Source organism: Scatophagus argus, chromosome 9 (genome assembly GCF_020382885.2).
Source record: "Scatophagus argus isolate fScaArg1 chromosome 9, fScaArg1.pri, whole genome shotgun sequence".
NCBI lineage: Eukaryota > Metazoa > Chordata > Actinopteri > Scatophagidae > Scatophagus > Scatophagus argus.
Window position 1 is genome coordinate 5,259,216 of NC_058501.1, and position 18,137 is coordinate 5,277,352.

General features: G+C 39.5%; 1 protein-coding gene across 4 annotated transcripts in view; it reads right to left on the reverse strand.

The window, feature by feature from the left end:
• Nucleotides 1-11,940, reverse strand: part of oxr1a (oxidation resistance 1a) — a 149,259-nt gene extending 137,319 nt beyond the window's left edge. For 2 of the 4 annotated variants that reach the window (XM_046399720.1, XM_046399719.1), the window contains exon 1: nucleotides 11,777-11,940. The gene's annotated coding sequence lies outside the window, so the exon portion shown is untranslated. The remainder of the gene's footprint in view (nucleotides 1-11,776) is intronic. The other 2 variants (XM_046399717.1, XM_046399716.1) reach the window with 1 other exon arrangement.
• Between the last annotated feature and the right edge of the window lie 6,197 nt (nucleotides 11,941-18,137).

The following is an 18,137-nucleotide window of genomic DNA, read 5'->3' on the forward strand; positions in this document are numbered from 1 at the left end:
TTAGAAAATATTTCATTTCATTAAAGCGAACTGTTTATCTAATCTGGGGGAACATTCAGAGCCCAAGGAGTAGAGAGAGATAATTTCATTTTCATTCCGTCGCTGTTAAAATGTGACTCATCCTACAATTCGTCACAGTGATGCAGGCCTTAACAATGATTACAGAGAGTACTTCACCAAACCCAGTACTCTCCTCAGAAAAATAATGACAAGCCTTTGAGCTGAACCAAGACAAAAACTACAAAATACATTTATACTTTAATTAAGATTATAAGAGGCCCACCTGCCAGTGGCTTAAAGTAAGCACAAACCAATAAGTTTCTTTTTTGAGCAACATGCAATAAAATGAAACCAATTTACAAGTAGTAGTATTTGGCTTTGACCTTGTCACTTCCTGCAAGGATACACCAAGCTCAGTGCAGCAGAAAGTGGGGAGTGACAAAATAAGTTCCCCCTTAGGAGAACCCAAAATCATATCCAAATGGTGGATGCTGGGCTTGTGAAACGGTGTAAGAATAGCAGCTACACCAAATGACTGTAGCAGGTGAGCACTGGTTTAAATTGGTCTGAATTAAATTAAGCAGTTTTAAAAGTTACAACAAGTATAGTATTTAATGTGTAGCTCAGGTTTTCTGCTTGACCTGTCATGCAGGCTCAGTTCCATTTTATCCAACCATGGAAAGTTTTACAGTAAACAGATGATTTGTTGTGTTCTGTCACTTATTCAGCAACACGTTGGTCATATAACTTAATTTCCCCTGTTGGAGAGTCTCGAATATATCATTTATTAGCAGATTGTAAGACTTCAAATCATATTTAGAATCAATTATAGATAACTAACATTCCTCAATGTTAGATAACTTCCTGCTGTGCAGCTGATAAAAAGATAAACAAATCCTCTGCGTCTGCAGAATTGAGTTAGGTGGGTGACAGTTAACAAGATCATTTGATCTGACTAGCATGATAGCTTTGATTAGTTAAGCAGCAGATGAAGAACAAGGCTCTGTGGATTATCTGGGGACCTTTTATGATTCATTTACCTGACATAGCTCTGATTCATGCTGCAACCTCACCGGGATTCAGAAAGCAGAGCTAGTTAAGTCACACAATTTTTTACTCCAATACTGACTCATACTTGACTAAAAATTAAATCTGAATGACCTTGGTTGAACAGATTATTTTCCTTATACATATTTATAGATGAGGCTATAAGGGATAAAAAACACTGTAGACTCAAATGGAGAGTGTAACATACAGCTGCAAGTGTGTCAGTAACTCATAAAGCCTCCCAAAATTTACATTCAGTGTTAACTTATTTATACGCTTTAATTGTCTTTCTGCACCATCACCGAAACATGAACCTACAACACAGCAATGCACCAGCGGAGACATGTGGTCCCTCCTGACATGAATGGACCTTGTCTACTTCTGTCTCTATAGCAAAGGAACCTTGTGTGAGGATGCTTTTCCTGCCGAGCTTCATTAAGCCAGCCTTGTGTTTCAGCTTAATTGTCTGTGGGTGTGTAGGGCATCCTGACAAACACCATCAGCATCCAAGCATGTAATGGATTGAGGAGAATCCCTCAGACGTACAGGAGGACAGCAGGTATCCTCAGTACTCGGGTCTGTTCTTCTGCTGAAAGCACCTGGCTGAAAAACAACGACACAGGGGTGGTGTGTTCGGCCTAGTTCAGGGCTGACAGAGCTGTTTCACAGAGGACAGAGGTGAGCTAAGCATGTATCCAGCATGCTATTAACGCAACAAACACATCAGGACCAGCCAAGGCAAATAAATTCCATCCACTGTATCAAATCCATACTGTTTTAGATGTAAATTTTAATTCTCCTTGCCACTGGCTTTATGAATTACTGATAAGAAACGAATGTAAATAAAGATATCAGCTGTGCTGGTTCCTGGATGAAATCCAGTGTGTGAGAAGGAGAAGTGGAGTATTGATCAGAGGCAGGATTAGCTGGCCAAGCTTGGAGCTAAATCAGTAACAGCCATGAAGAAGTGCAGAGGAAAGCAAACAACACAACACCAGCTCCATAACACTGTAGGTATAGCTGAAGTGTTTTCAACAACACAATGGCATTTTCTTTTCCAATAAAAACACTAAAGAAAAAAGATCGAATTCTGGCTGCAGAGGTACTACTCCTCTGTCACAGCTAAGACTGTGTTGGCAATACCCGCTTTGTCCTAATTGTTTTTTTGTTTTTTGTTTTTAATTTCAAATATGCTGACTATATGTACCTTAAGTAGGTTTGAAAGGTGAACAGTTAAGTGACATCACACCACTGCACAATTTCTCAATTTGTAAAAATGCCTGGTTGCTTGCCAGTTGCAGCAGAAACTGTCTATACGCATACTATGGGTGCGTTCAGTGAAGAGATACCAACATTTCACTTTAAAATGAGTGCTGAAGATCCACTGTGCAGGACTGAGTGGCATCTAGTGGTGCAGTTGCAGACTGCAACCAAGTGATCATCCCTGATCTCACCCTCCCTGCTAAAAACATGGCTGACCGTAAACTGATAATGGTGCAACACAGTGGAGTCTGGGGAACAGGACCTACTCCCTCTGAAGAAATAAAGGCTCATTCTAAGGCAATGAAAACACAGTTTCAGGTGATTACAAACAAATAAAAATATAGTTAAGAATATCATATTCTATTTAAGCCTCTAACTCCTTCACATTGGACCTTAAAGTTCCAACATAGGGAAGCAAAAATCAAAATTTAGTGCAAAAAAGACATCTGTTAAGTGCTGCAGTGGAATTTTAATCAGGGCCCTGTGCGCTGCAGTGATATGACTCATCCTCCCTTCTTTCCTCTGCTCCTGTCCCCTGGTTGTCCCATTGTCTGCCCCTCACCATTGTTTACATCTCTCCCCCTCTGGTCCCTCATCTCTTTTTTCTCCACAATTCATTTCCTTGGCTGTGTCTGGCGGCGCACAGAGCCTGATTGCAGTACGTTTCCTGAACTAATAGGGGTCACATTAGCCTGGCAGGAAGCACAACGCCATTATGGAAATGCTCAGTCAATTACTGGGCAACGAATAAACACCCTCTGTCACTTGTGACTCTCATATTTGCGTCCGCCTTATGGTTGCGATGTGCAGTCGTTATCTGCTCAGAGGCATCTTAACTGCGTCTCCCAGAAGACATCAGCAATATGCTTTGAGGTCAGTTGTGTAATTGTTGGATTGTTGGGTTTCTATGATGAGGGTGTTTCCCCTGTGAATGAATAATCTCACCGTAAATTTGGCCTGCCACTTGTTGGGGAAACAGACAATGGATCCATCTTGTTTGATTTTGGTGTTCAAACATCTCGTGGGGAATTAATTGTTTTGCAGTATTGACATTACCTTTGAGATATCCAATTTAGACCCATGAATGACAGATGTATGACTTTTGAATTTTTTATTTAGTAACTGGACTGATTTAGACAGAAAAACTGAAAAAATATAACAAAAATGAAGTATGATAATAACTTTAATACGCTGAGGGATTCACAGCAACTAATGGATCAGAGCTCTCCATTATACTTCCTCATATTCCACCATTTAATAGTGCACCAGGAGACTCATTCTAGCCTGTATCATAACAGCTATAACTTTTATAGACAGCATGCTTTGGGTAATATTAGATCCCCTATCTAAGCTTATGGGAATACCAATGCAATGATGTTAAAATACGGAAGTCCATAAATGTTTCTTAAATTACCATTTCCACTAAACAGAATACAAGTTCACGCTGGCTGAGTTCATTTAGTATGTTTTATTAAACTTTTTGAACCTGTTCCCATAATGAATTTAAATACATGATAACAAGGTTAAAAAAAAGCATGCTTGTAAAATGGGCTCCCTGTAAAATTAATGGTCTGTGAACTCACACCAGCTGAAAATTTCAAAGAAAGAAGTTCTTAAAGGAACAGTTTATCCAAAAATGAAACAACGTAAGGATCAAATGAGCAGAGCTCTTCCTGCTGTGTGACGCAAGCTTCTGGTTAGCAGGTAAACATTGAGGTAAGCAGAGACTGTAAGTTCTCGATCTCTACAGTCAGAAATGAGCAGAAATACCAAGAATAACACAACAACAAAAAGTGATTCATCAAAAACTGTTTGCCTTTATGCAATAGTTTGGAAGAGGGGAGCGAAACTGCATAAAAATGCTAGAACTGAATGACAAATTGAAGAGACATGGGGAATGAGGGGAGAAAACATCTTAAGGGTGAAGTGAATGTGAACAAATAGTTGAACATTTTGACAAAATATTCTAATTCACTTGCTCTTGGTAGACTGGAAAAGGGACAAAACAGCTAACATGAAGATAACTTCTTAATTCCTTATTGAGCTAAACTGCTGCTCTGCACTTAGACATGACAACCTGGATATATGGATGCCAAACTAACCATCCTTACTGATGTCTGCTCGCCATCGATGAATAAACAGAACAAGAAACCAAACCCAAAATAGAGCCTATTCAGTCGAGTGAGAACTGTCCGTCTGATGCATACAACAAAAATGTTTTGTGGCTAAAACCTCAATGGATTCATAAATGATCTCGTTTTGCAGTTTGAGATGCCCGGTTTTACAGGCAGCTCTTTCATAATGGGGTTCTATGGGAAAAATTCGTTTTGGGCTGAAGGAGTTTTTTTAGCTGCAATACCATGAGAGGTCAGTGGGCAAAAATGGAAACGAGGCTGAGCGGCATATTTGCATGCAGATTTAAGTAATGCATTAATGGTGAGGTGAGGCCTTTTAAAATATATATATAACTATATATAAGTGATAGCAAATTCAGATTTTAGGCATTAAAAGGCATCTTACAAAAAACATGTTTGAAAGTTTTTTTTAGAAAGTTTTTTTTGGAAAGCAGGTGTGATGATATAATCTTGAATCAAGGTTCAGTTGCCAGATTTTTTTTTTTCCAGAGCTTTCAAGCAAATGAGCAGGAGACACGATAGCATGAGTCATGTGACTGGAGAAACTAAAAAGATTGTTTAAAGAGAAGTTAACCTTTGTGGTCTTTGGCGTTATGTCACAATAAAGATGCACCCCCGTGCACAACCACCTGTGAAGCTTCTGATGGTCTGGTCAGTTGTAACACCCAAATCAAAACAATAAATCAGCCACCTTTACTACAGAATATAAAGTAGTTGAAGTAGTTTCCTTTCTGAACATTTAACTGAGAATTTAACTGAGAATTTGACTTTCAAGCCTGCATATGCAACACCAGATCGTATACATCACCTAAAATATGTTACACTGTAGCTCTGAAAAAGTCAGAAATTAACTATTTAAAAAGGTATTGACATGAGGGCCTAACAACAATGTCAGTCCTCACAGCAGGCCTGATGACTTGCTTTCATGTACAATATAATGTCATTCCATTCAGGGGCTACATTGCTCCATCCCCATTTAGGGATGTACGATGTGTATTCGCTGAATACTTCCTTCTCATGGTCAATACTGATAATATGACTGATGATTTCACATTTTTTGCATTTTAAAAAGATATTCATAATCTGTAGTTTATCCTGAGGGTAAGAAAGGCTGAGGTATAGTGAGCACAGATGGATGATTTAATATTCTGACGCTCTTTTCCCTTCCTCTCTGAATCTTTGTGGATCATGTACTGCAAATTCCAGTCATGCTGCCTTCCTCCGAAACTGTAATAAAATGTCCACACTGTAAATGACATGTTTGGTTTTCTAGCCTACACTGTGTGGTTCCACTCAGGTGCAGCATTTTGTCATCATGAGCAACAGCATATGGCACTTCTCTGTGTTTATTGCCGTAGTGCAAATCAACCTTAAAAAGTGCATACAACTACTTACTGTATCAGAGTGTGTAGATTCTGTGTTAAGTCAATATTGTTAACTCAATTAATTGGATATAATTTCATTTTTGGCTGACAGCCAACACTTTTCAACAAATTTCCCAATGATTAGTCTGTTGACCGTTAAATATCATGCATCCCTAATGAGACTACATTGTGCCAAGAAAACTACTAAGAATCTCTTCTTCAGAGTTCAGTGTTTTCCCAAAATCTATTTCTGTCTGCGAGTGTTCCTGCGGACTCTATGTGCATCAAGACTCTCCGCAATGATGACAATGGCAGAGGGTGGGGTGGAGCAGGCCTGCAACTTTCGAGCAGAGTAGCTCATGGCAAGGTATGTACGGGAGCTAGAACACTGTCAGTCTGAGTTAAGATCATGTACACATTCGCGTTGGGGACTGCTCTCTGCTGAGTCACTTCACTTCATGATATTTGGCTGACAAAGACAAATGCCCATGGAGTGTCAGTCAAAAATGACCTAATCCACTTGCTTTGATTCAATTAGCTTTCAAGCAGTGTCCCAAAGTGGAACCAAAGGCAATGTTCTCTAAACTTAAATGATGGGCGCCAAATAAGATTTTACTTTGCTGACAGCATTGCCTTCTTCCCATCAAATTACGTGGCGAAGGCTCTGTGATGTATGTCATCTGGATGTCATATTATCACTCCATTTGCAAAAGGGGGGATCCACTCAGGGCATGCCCTTAATTTATCTTAACAACTATCTGGATGATAAGTTTTGTCATTTAAGTAAAATTCACAGATTTAAAAAACCATCTGCCTGAGCAGGGGTGAAGAACAGCAGAACAGAAGAAATGAATGCAGATCCATCACTCTCAAACCAATTCGAGGCAAACAGATTTAATCACTTTATGAAACATCAGTATCCAAAGACTGCCTCTGCTCATCCTTTATCCTGTCTATATAATCAGTGATTTGGGTCGCATGGTTGTCCGCTGATGCGTCGTGGGCCAAGTAGACTGGGAGGAGAGAGAAGATGATGGTGGTTTGTTGCTGTGCTCAGGGGAGGAGGAGACATGAGGGGGTCACTGGGCTGGGTTCCTGTGGCTTAGCATGGCAAATCCTCTGTAATCCTCCAACCAGTCCCATGGCACTGTTTACTGTACGTAGGGTAAAGCTATTATGGACCCAGACCAAGCACGCCCCGCTAACATGTAAGCTACATCCACTGCTAGAGTAGGTCCTCCATTGTTCACCTGTTCTTTTTTTAAGAGGACAGCTGAGGACGTTTATCCTCCTTAAGTCTCTTTTGAGATTATCATCATTAGACGGCAGGATAACAGTTAGGAAGCCAGACAAAAGAGATGAAAATCACACCGAGAGGAGGGAGAAAACAAAACATTCCTCAGGGTATTTATACCAAAATGAGGGAGGGCCAGGGGGGCGTGTTTTTTTTTATAGCCTACAGTCTGGATGCATGATCACAGCTTTTTTTAGATACAAAGTAAAATCATTATGTAGAACCGGAGCTTTTTCTGTGACCCCAGATCAACACTCCTACGTGTAAACACAAGTCATTCCTGAAAAACAAACATGTAAAGCATCACAGCGCCATCAAACCTGTCTGGGAATCTCTAGCGCATCTTTGTAAACACTGTCTCAAGCTGATATGGACCCATAAAGCAACATAATGGAAGACCATATTTCTAGGAAGCCTTAAAATTAATTTTCATCTGGATTCCTGGAATTGCATTACAACAGAAGGCAACAAATCACTGTGTCACTGGCCTTGTCATTATCTAATTGCTTTCTTGTGGATTCAAGACCATCCCATCTCCCCCCTCCCTGTCTGTCCCTCTCTATCAGTGTTTTGCAACACCACACACTCTGTTATGCCAACCAGCACAGCCTGTGAATTTTGCAAAACAAAATGAAAATAAAGAAATAAAAGCTAAATAAATCTAGCAGTTTTAGTGCTGGCACAGGCACCAAATTCAAAGGCCCATGAAACTGCTTGACAATACCAGGGGACATTTATTTTGCTCCGCTCTACATTAACATAAGTGAGTCTTGAACAATGACATCATTGTAGGTAGTGCTGCAATTATTACTGGATTAATTCAGAATGAATTAAAATTAATTGAAAGCCATTTTGGCAATTAACTGACTTTTTGTTTCAAGCAAAAATTCAAAATTTCCCCAGTCAAAATGTTTTGTCTGTTTTATATAATAAAATTAATAAACTATGATCTAATAAACTGAACTCTCTCTTTTTTGGTGCTTGATAGACCAAACAATAAATCAGTTAATAAAAAGAAACTCTTAACATATTCGCTGTGCTGGAGACATTAAAGGTAACCTGTGGAGGTTTGGTTCACCCATCTACAGGTGGCAGTGATGCACCAAGAATGCAGAACTGTGACAGCAAAGACCACGAAGAAGACGACTGCAAGCCAGTAAACATAAATGTAACAATGCAGATTTAAAATAACTAAAACCAAATAAATAAATGGGCTCTTTCATAAGGAGGGAAATGCGCTTGATATGGAGCTCAAGGATAAACATAATGAGTTTTTGTAATTCATGCTGAATGTAAAGATAAGCTTTGTTTACAGGAGAGCTCCATTGGGCACCTTTAACTGGGCTGAATGATTCCAGTTTATCAGTTAATTGGACTTTTTTCCCCCATTTTATTCAATTGGCTATTGCAGAAAATTCAGAAAACTAGGTAAAAAGCATGCATTGTCTCTTCAAAAGCAATGTAAGGTACAGAAATAATCCATCTACTTTCTGAGTCTGCAATTTATGAGTAGTTATGAATGACCATTTGGTCATTCATTTCAACATACTTCATAAATCAAGCAAGGTGCTTATACTGCATAGTTTCTTGGCCTGTACATTATGAAACTGAGCAAGTCAAGGTTCTTATGAGGACTGAATACAGCACCTAATAGAGTCAAAACATTGGCCCATGATCACAGGGAAAGTGAGTTTGGTTGCAGACAAAAACCTCTTTTAGAGATTTATTATTTAAGATTAATTTTCTCGCATGGCACCACACAGCATCACTCAGCCTCAAACGTTTCTTCATTCTTTTTCACTGCAACAGCTTCCAGTCAGTTTAAGTAGGGTTTGGACGTGGATTAACACCAGCCAGTTGCAAAGCTAGATTTAAGGCTCTGTCTCCACCAGTGATGGTGGCTCCCTCTGGTCCGTTTGATTTAACAGCTCTCAAAGAACCACTGGAGAACCATATGTATTACTAATACATACAATAACTAGTCCTCACTGGCTTCATGGCACTATGACAGAACAAAGGAGAACCCTTAAGGACTCAGAGAACATTACTGTAGGATCAGTCATTTTTACATGAAGCTGTAGTACTACTTCAAGAGGACAGAATCCCCATGGAACCACTCAAGGTTATACAGAAACATAGATTTACTTTCATATAATGGAAGGTCAAATAGCAGCGGCTCAACATAAAACCAGCTTCTACTTTACATCATCACAGGAAACACCTCACTGAGTGTAAAAAACAGCAGCAGCACTTACTGCTAATTTTTCATAAAGTGTGTTTTCAGGAACCACTCTGCCTGGCAACAAGTCAGATCTGATGTCAGTGATTCTGGGCTTGTCTGTGTTCCTCGGGGTAGCACAGAGGTTCTCGTCTCTACCTGCTGTGTGTGTCTCTGTGTGTGTGTGCGTGAGAGTGTGTATGTGCATGTGTGCGCATGCATGCGACCATTAATGAGGTTGCAGAGACAGATGAGATAGTTGCAGCTGTTAAAACACCACATGACTTTAAAGCCTTTCACAGATGAGTCTGAGCGATACAGAATTTGGTCTGAGCTATCTTGATCAAGCCTCATCTTGTACAGCACAAACACAAAGCATCAAAAGCATGAAAGCGCAGTAGGAGTTACTTGAAATGCACTTTTAATAAAGGTCTACTAATTGAATTTGTTTCTTTTTAAAATAACACGTATATAACAGTATCTACTAAGTGACTTTAGTTCAGTTTCATCAAAATGAATCTCAATGCAGTAATCAATTAGTAACAGCAAGCACTCACTGATGATGGCAGGGTGAAGGATTAATCAAAACCAGCAGGACCATGCATAATTTGATCATGAGAGTCATCATTCAACGTGTGTGTGTGTGTGTGAGTGTATGTGTGGATGTGTATTACTCATGTTGTGGGGACATAAATGTGTTCACACAGTCACATTCGCAGGGGGCTCACCTTCCTTCTGGGGATAAAAACATAAGTCTCCATAATGTAAACTGTTACATTTTAGGGTAAAGAATTGGTTTCAGGTTGGGGTACGAGTTAGGCAAGCAGTGCTAATATGGTTATGGTTAGGGTATGTCTGCAGGAAATACACGTCTTCTGAAGTGACGGAAACACAGCCTGTCCGTCACAGCCATCCGTTACAGTAGCGACAGCAGGGATGATTCTTGTTTTCTCTAACATGAAAAATTATCGACAAGTGGATAATAATTTCATAAGATTAGTTCAAATTTCAGTTTGGAAACTACTAGTTGATTAGGGAAATTACTACAGTTGAAACAAGTCGATTAACCAGCCGATTAACTAGACGACTGACAGAAAACTGTCAACTATTTTGACAATCTAGTAATTGTTGAGTCACTTTTTAAGCAAAAATTTCAAATTCTATTTATTGAGTTCCAGCATCTGAATAGTTATGACTAGTATTAGATGGATAAAACCAGCAATTTGAACATTACCTCAAAGTTTATGTTTTTTTTTTAATCATTCTTCCAAAATTTTACAAAACCTGCCAGTAAATACCTGGCAGGTTAATCAACTAGTTGGTTGCGATCATCTTGAGTCATATCGTGACACATTTCCATGAACATGTCATGTAACACCTGTCAGATCCTCCACTCCTCCAACTCACTTTTCTTTGAATTGACCTTGAACACATCACAGACCCTGAGCAAACCACAGAGTCTATGAGGAAAGCATGGTGCGTCTCTGGACAGCAACACAGTATCTGAACATGCTGACCCCTCTCTGGACTGATATGTTTCATTAAGCTTCTATAATAAGAGCTTAAGGAGCCTGGACAATATGCAGGCTCCCCCACCATCTACCCCAGAGGCAGATCAGTGTGCACCTTATGGGGCTATACCTTATTGCATTATGCAATGGTGTAATAGGCTTAGCCACATGCTACTCTGCAGGGGGGAGTTTTGGGCTGACTCTGATGACTCACTTCATTAATTCTCCCTTCCTCAGAGCTTTCTAGTTGCTGAGGAGCGAACTTTCCACACGCCCACATTAACACTGACCTCAGATGCCACACATCAAAGAAAGTAAACATTTAATCATCAACTCACGATAACAAATGCTATTTTACATAAACAATTCAGAGCTGACGACGGACTTATCAATTTCTGACAGGCCTATTTTTATGTGCTTTATGTTTGTCTTTTTACCTCTATAATACTGTGTTACATTTCTACAGTGACCTTACTGCACTCAGTGCTCTCTTTATTTTACTCTGGTTCGTCAAAATGTTTCTATCATATTTCTGCAGGGAGTCCCAACGCACTTTTGCTGGGATATTTAGTCGCCAATCTTGGGGAACAGAGAAATGACTGATGATATTACTTAATGCTAATGGTAAGAGACATAAGCGACTTCTCGATGTTTGTATCACTATGATTAAACATAAAGACTACGGAATGTCGAGTTTAGGAAGAAGTACAGCGACCCTTCACCTGAATTTCACCTGCACCGTCTGCAGGCATCACAAGAACCAGCGTCCTTAAAGAACTATTTTTAAACCATCCGGGCTCCTGAGCTGCACCAGCTGGACGGAAACACAACACTTTACAAACATTAAACCTTTATAAGGAAATGACTGATCCGGCCACATCAAAATTTAAGATGGGTGAACCGTTTCGGAAATAACAAACACACGGCTGCACATTACTACTTACTTTCAGAAGGAGATAAAGCGAGGAACCGCTTCAGATGCTCGCAAATATATTCGGACACACGGTTTAATGCTGGAAGTGTTTCTTCATCAGGCGTGCACCATCGCGGGAATGTACACAGAAGCAGACATGCGGAGTCATTTGACCTTCTCCCAATAGAAACTACCATCGCTGAGACGTATTGTAGGGGAGGAACGGACCATACCAAGCAGGCGTCCCAGCAAAGCGAGGGGTGGTGGTGGTGAGACGGGGGGCTCATCCCGGGATGTACTGCAGGGATGAGAATGATACAGTAGTTGCAGTAAAGGATGGAAATAAATGTGGAACTAGTACGTGGAAATGGAGTGAAACAGCAGGGGTGCAGCCATTTAATCAGCATTTTAACTCAGTTTTTCTGTCTGTTGAGCCCCTGCAAGTGACCCCATAATCTGGAGAGGTTTCACCTGTCCTTACATTTATTTAGCATTAAACCTCATGGAAGTCTCATGCTGAAACATAAACATTGTGTATTTCATATTTATTCCAAATGGATGTTTCAGGGTAGAATCATCCAATTTGATAAGTTTGTGTGTTTTTATTTAACCTTTACTTAACATGAAAATGTCTTGAAACACATGGCCAATCTGCAGTGTACAGTAAATGTATGGCCAACATACAGTAACAACGTTCACATATAGCACATAAACATTTGACCTGACAGGGCTTGAATATTTGAAACAGTTGATCTGATTTGAAGAGTAAGCCAGAGAATTAATTTCACTCAAAGAGAAAAACGGTTAATTGAGGCCATGCAGTAGTGGGTAGACACGATGCCACAATAATCCAGATAAGAAAACTGAAATAAAGTGAACCACAGCTGCTGAGTCCATGTAATCAGATATTAAGGGAGCTTGACCCATTGATTTTCATTATTATCAAAACCATTCACATTAAATCATTGACCTCTTTGCATTTATACATTTGATTTTATTGAGTTCCCTATTTGTGATATTTGTTGCCTCTATGACTCAACAGATTTAATGCTTCATCAGTAAACATTAAATCCATCCATGTTTAAAGGATGATTCACAAATAACAGCAAGTCCCTTCAGAACTATTATGGAAATGGGATAAAAAGGTACAGTCAACTGACCCTTTGTAGACATACTGGTATATTCTAATGCTAAATGGTAAAAGAACTCTATCAACTTCCTCTAAACCACTGACACGGTAAAAGTACCTATTGAAATTTAATGTGACACCAGTGGATATAAAAACTGTCACTCACTTGCCCAGACAGAATACTATTTGAACAGCAGGAGATAAATTAAAGAGCAAAAGGGGATTTCTAAGCTGTATTTAGTGATATGTTTATGAATTACTCAGACACAGACTCATTATCAGCAGCAAGAGTTAGAACCTAAATGCAGAATAAACAGAATGCCCAGTTGGCTAAATGGCACACCATCAGTTCATGGAAAGGCTTTATGGACTATTATATCTGCATTAAAGGCAGCATCACTGTGAATGTTATGACCACCAGCAAATAGTTTAACTCTACGAAATCATGTCTATACAAGTCTACAAAAAACATCCTTGCCAGTGATGAACTGAGTACACATTGAGCAGTTGCTTTCCGTTAAATGTGCGGCCTTGTGAAAACAACGTCTGATATAAACCGCTGCTTCCTCAGCAAGGGACTGCCCTCTTACACTATAAAGTTGTCACTGTGGGTGTAAAGGAGAAAACACAATAAAGATACCAAACTGGGTCATTGTTGGGACCATAGGTTGCAGAAAAACACCCACGTGAACATGTGAAAACCACGCATTTGTGTTCACGGTGGCGTCTGTATTATATCATATGTTATATTTATGCATGTGTTATTGTGCCATGATCACGATGTATAGTTATGTATCAGTTTCTGGGCAGATGGGGTCCAAGGCCAAATGCAGAACAGTGCCTCTCTCTCGAACACACGGACAACACCTAGACTTCGTGCCCACTGAGTTGGAAACTGCATTTCTCAAGTATAAATGAAGACTTGTTACTGTATTGATTGATAGCGCACTTCAGCAGCGAGGGGCCAAAATCAATGACCGCCACATGGAGTCTGAAGACTGAGGGCTGAAGAGTGATGCCTGTGATACCTACCCTCCTGAACACCCCAGAGCTCGCTCATAAATAAATGAAGGAGACAGTGCGTTTCCTCAGAAATAGCTCGCTTTGTCAAAGGAGGGACCTCCGTATACCTTTTCAAACTGAATCACATATAGACCCGAAAAACGCCAATCAAGATATTTGCTATTCTTCACTCCACAAATTCACAATATAAGCCTTTTCATGGATCAGAGAATCCATTAATCACAAAATTAGTTAAAGAGGCACTTCATTGCAGCAATAACATTTAATGTGTTTGTGTGTGCATGTGTGATTTTTCATGATAAAACTGTAAACAGTCTTACACAAATGAATTTGATTTGAGATTTAGTGAGTTTAGTAAGTGTGAATCTCTTATCTGAGTTACATAAAGCTTGAATATCAGCGAAAACTTGCATGACTTTAAGCCTCCTGCTGGGATCATATAAAATGGCCAGTCTGACCTCGTATGTGTTGGAATAAACATTCAGTCTTCATTTTTAACTAACTGGGAAAAGGAATCACAGCATTTTGGGTTGGTGCTGCCATTTTTGGGGTCAAGTATACTAGTATACTTTCATTTTCTGTCACTGTCACCACTCGTTTGTCAATTGCATTGCACACAGCTATGCCAAAATCCTTAGTAATACCATTCTATATACTCTCACCTTAAAGCAGCACTTAAAGGCAGCACTGAAACATGCACATGACAACACTAGCTCGGATGATATTGGCTCTGAATGGGACAAGATACCATCCAAGTATCACTGAGGACCGATAAGTTAAGTCAAGTCAAGCAAAATCACATCAGAAGTTATTTCATAACACATTCCAAACAGAGCAGGTCTTTAATATACAGAGATTCAACATTCCCCCATGAGCAAGCACTCGGTGACAGTGGTGGAAAGAAACTGTCTTTTAACACAACATAGTTGCACAGCAACAACAATAATAACAACAGCAATAATAACAGAAATATGACTAACAAAAATAATGGTGGACATCAAGCAGGACCACAACAGGAGGTCCAACCAGGAGACAAGAAAGTACAGAGAAGCTAAGTTAGTAACATCCATTATTAGGACGTGATTATGTACAGAAGGAGAATTAGAGAAGGAGAGAGGACCTCAGTGCATCATGGGAGATCCCCCGGCAGTTCAGGCCTATAGCAGCATACAAAGAGGCTTGCCTAAGGCAGTGTCTATGAGCTGTATCAAAAAAAGAAAGCTTTAAGTCTACTCTTAAATGTTGAGAGGGTGTCTGCCTCCCTGACTGAAATTGGAAGACAGTTCCACAGAAGAGAAGCTTGATAACTAAAAACTCCAATTCTACTTTTAGAGACCCTGCACCCTGAAAGCATAATGTTCCACTCAAGTAATGGGGACCATAAGCTCTTTAAGATATAATGTGCCTGACCATTAAGGGCTTCATTTGTAAGGAAAAGGATTTTAAATTCTATTCTGGATTTTACAAGGAGTCTGTGCAGAGAAATCAGTATGGAAGGAATATGATCTCTTATGCTAGTTCTTGTGAGTACACGTGCAGCAGCATTCTGGTTTAGCTGGAGAGTCTTTAGAGACTTATTGGAGAAGCCTGATAATAGGGAATTTCATTAATCCAGCCTGGAAGTAACAGATGCATGAGCTCATTTTCTGCATTTTTTGAGACAAGATGTCCCTGACTTTTATAATGTTGCACAAATGAAAGAAGACAGCCCTTGAGATTTGTTGCAAATTTGCAAATAATCCCATTATGTGCTTTTATGTATATTTTATGTAGTGTCACAACTTCTTTAGAATTTGGATTGTATATATTGAAAAACAAGTAACTACATTTTTTAAAAGAATGCAAAATAAAATATATGCATATATGTATTTTGTGTTTCAGTGGCCTGAATAAAACAGCCTGAAAGTTTACAAAAAATATTATTTTAATATGTGACTGCTTTTGTGCCGTGTTGTAATGAATGATTGGAAAATAATGAAATCAAATTAGATGAACTAATTCTATAGAGTCAATACTGGATTTTATTCAGATGTAACTGCCAACATAATTACACCAATTAACACCATGTTGCCACCACAATGTTGACACTTGCTCACACTGTGTCTTCATCTTGGAATTACACATTGAGGTTAGACATAAATGTTTTGTCCTACCTGACTGCTGCTAATTATGATGTAAAAAATATGACACAGATGTGACATCATCAGGTGTAATGTCGTGTGCTCACCCTCTTATTTAACTTATGTTAGCATACTAACATTTGCAAACTGAAAATAACCACTAAGTTTAGCCTATAGCTAATGGGAATGTCTGTAGTTTTGCAAATATTTGGCCTCAAACCAAAGACAAATTAAAATATTGTCCTGGTGACGAGTCAGTAGTCTGATGAGTCAGTAGACCAGCAAAATGCATTACAATACATTCTGACAGGAATATGAATAGTTGGATGAAATCTTATGGCAAGCCTTCAAGTGGTAGTCCATAACTTAGGTAGAAACCACAAATGATAACCCAATTTCTGTACAAAATGTTTTGGCAATCTATTCAATATGCTAATTGTTGAGATATTTGTTGAGTAAAATAGTGGACAGATTTGCGACTAACAATGACATCTCGTGAGCCTTCCTACTAGAGTGGATAAAAACCATATCTTCTGTTTAACACAGGATTTCCCTTTGAGCTGGTGCACTGGAACATCACACCACCATTCAGGTAGATTTAATAAAGTCAAGGCACCACGTTGTGAGATATGAATGCCCCAGCACAATTTGGTGATGGCCTTTGGTGATACAAAAAGCCCAGTGCGGAAATGTCACCCACTTAACCTGCTCTATGTGACAAAACAGATGGGACAAACAGGAAATGGCTTTTTATTTGCCTGCCCTTCTATATCAGTTACAATTTGATTTGATGCACAAGTAATAAAGTCTCCTGTGTGTGTATGTTGATGCTTACATGTGATTATTCTGTGATATTTTTAAGGAATTAACTTTCAGGGCTTGAGATCAAGCAGAGAGCCAAAGCGAAAAGCATTGTATGGGAAAGAACTGGCCGGGGAGAATATGGGAGCAGAGACATGCGAGAAATATCAAAATAAGAGGTTATTATTTGCTCTCAGACTCTGCTCTGCTCTCCCTTTTAATGGATGCTCTGTGCTATATCTGCTGTTTTGGATAGGTGCCCTGTAACTAGGCATGAAATACACTGTGTGAGACTGCTGAATGTCAGGGTTGGGGGGAGGGGGGAGCAACACCTTAAAAATGGCTGCTGCCTCCAGACATGGCACAAATGGCAAAGTTGGTGTCAAGGTGACCTGGCTTGCAGGAATGGTTGTTCATCGCTGTGCACTGGGAGTGTGAAGATGTCACATGTGGCTTAAGGACAGAGAATGTTTGTGTAATATGTAATTAGAAGAGTAGAGTGTCCAAAGAAATAAACCGTAAAGAACATTTTCTTCTTGTTTTGTGGGTTCTAAAGGACAACTTAACATGATGTTAAGGTGTCCTTTGTCCTTCTTGAGATCGGATTTCTTACAAACATTTCTAAACATAAACAAATTATTATAGCAGTATTTAAGGGATCATGCTGATACCAAAGATCATTCAAATTATACTACTACTACTATTACTATATAAAGGTCAATATGAACAAAATAGGGCAACCATCAGAGATGTGAAAAGCCTTGGACCCTGCACCTATAATTCAAGGGACAAACTACAAATACCAACTTTAAGTCTGATCTTCAAGGACATCAAGCATCATCAGAGTTTTTTTTCTGTTACTGTGGCAAATCGTTTTGTCTAAATCTTTGATGGAATGAGTTGTCTTTGATTTCCCAGAAGAGGCAGGCATTAAAAGACCCATGTGCTTTGTTCACCGCTGTTCAGACTGACAGGCCACGCAGAAGTCAAAGGTTGAGAGACTGCGGTTTGAATGGCATTCACAAACTGTAGAATCAAACTACAGTTGTCTGATTAGACCATCCTTCTCTCAGTCCTAATTATGTGGCGCTGGAACAGAAGCAAGAGGCTGAGAAGGCCCTGCGTCATTAGCTTTAATCAACCCTGGATACCCTGAAAGAAAAACAAGACGCGCGAGCCACACATACACACACAGCCAGCCTGACAGTGGGTCAATACCTGACATTCATCATTTTGGCCCAGTCAGGCTTTTTAATTACCAGTCACCAGTCACTTACTATCTAAAGAGAATTTATTGCTGAAGTTTTGCTTTGTCATTG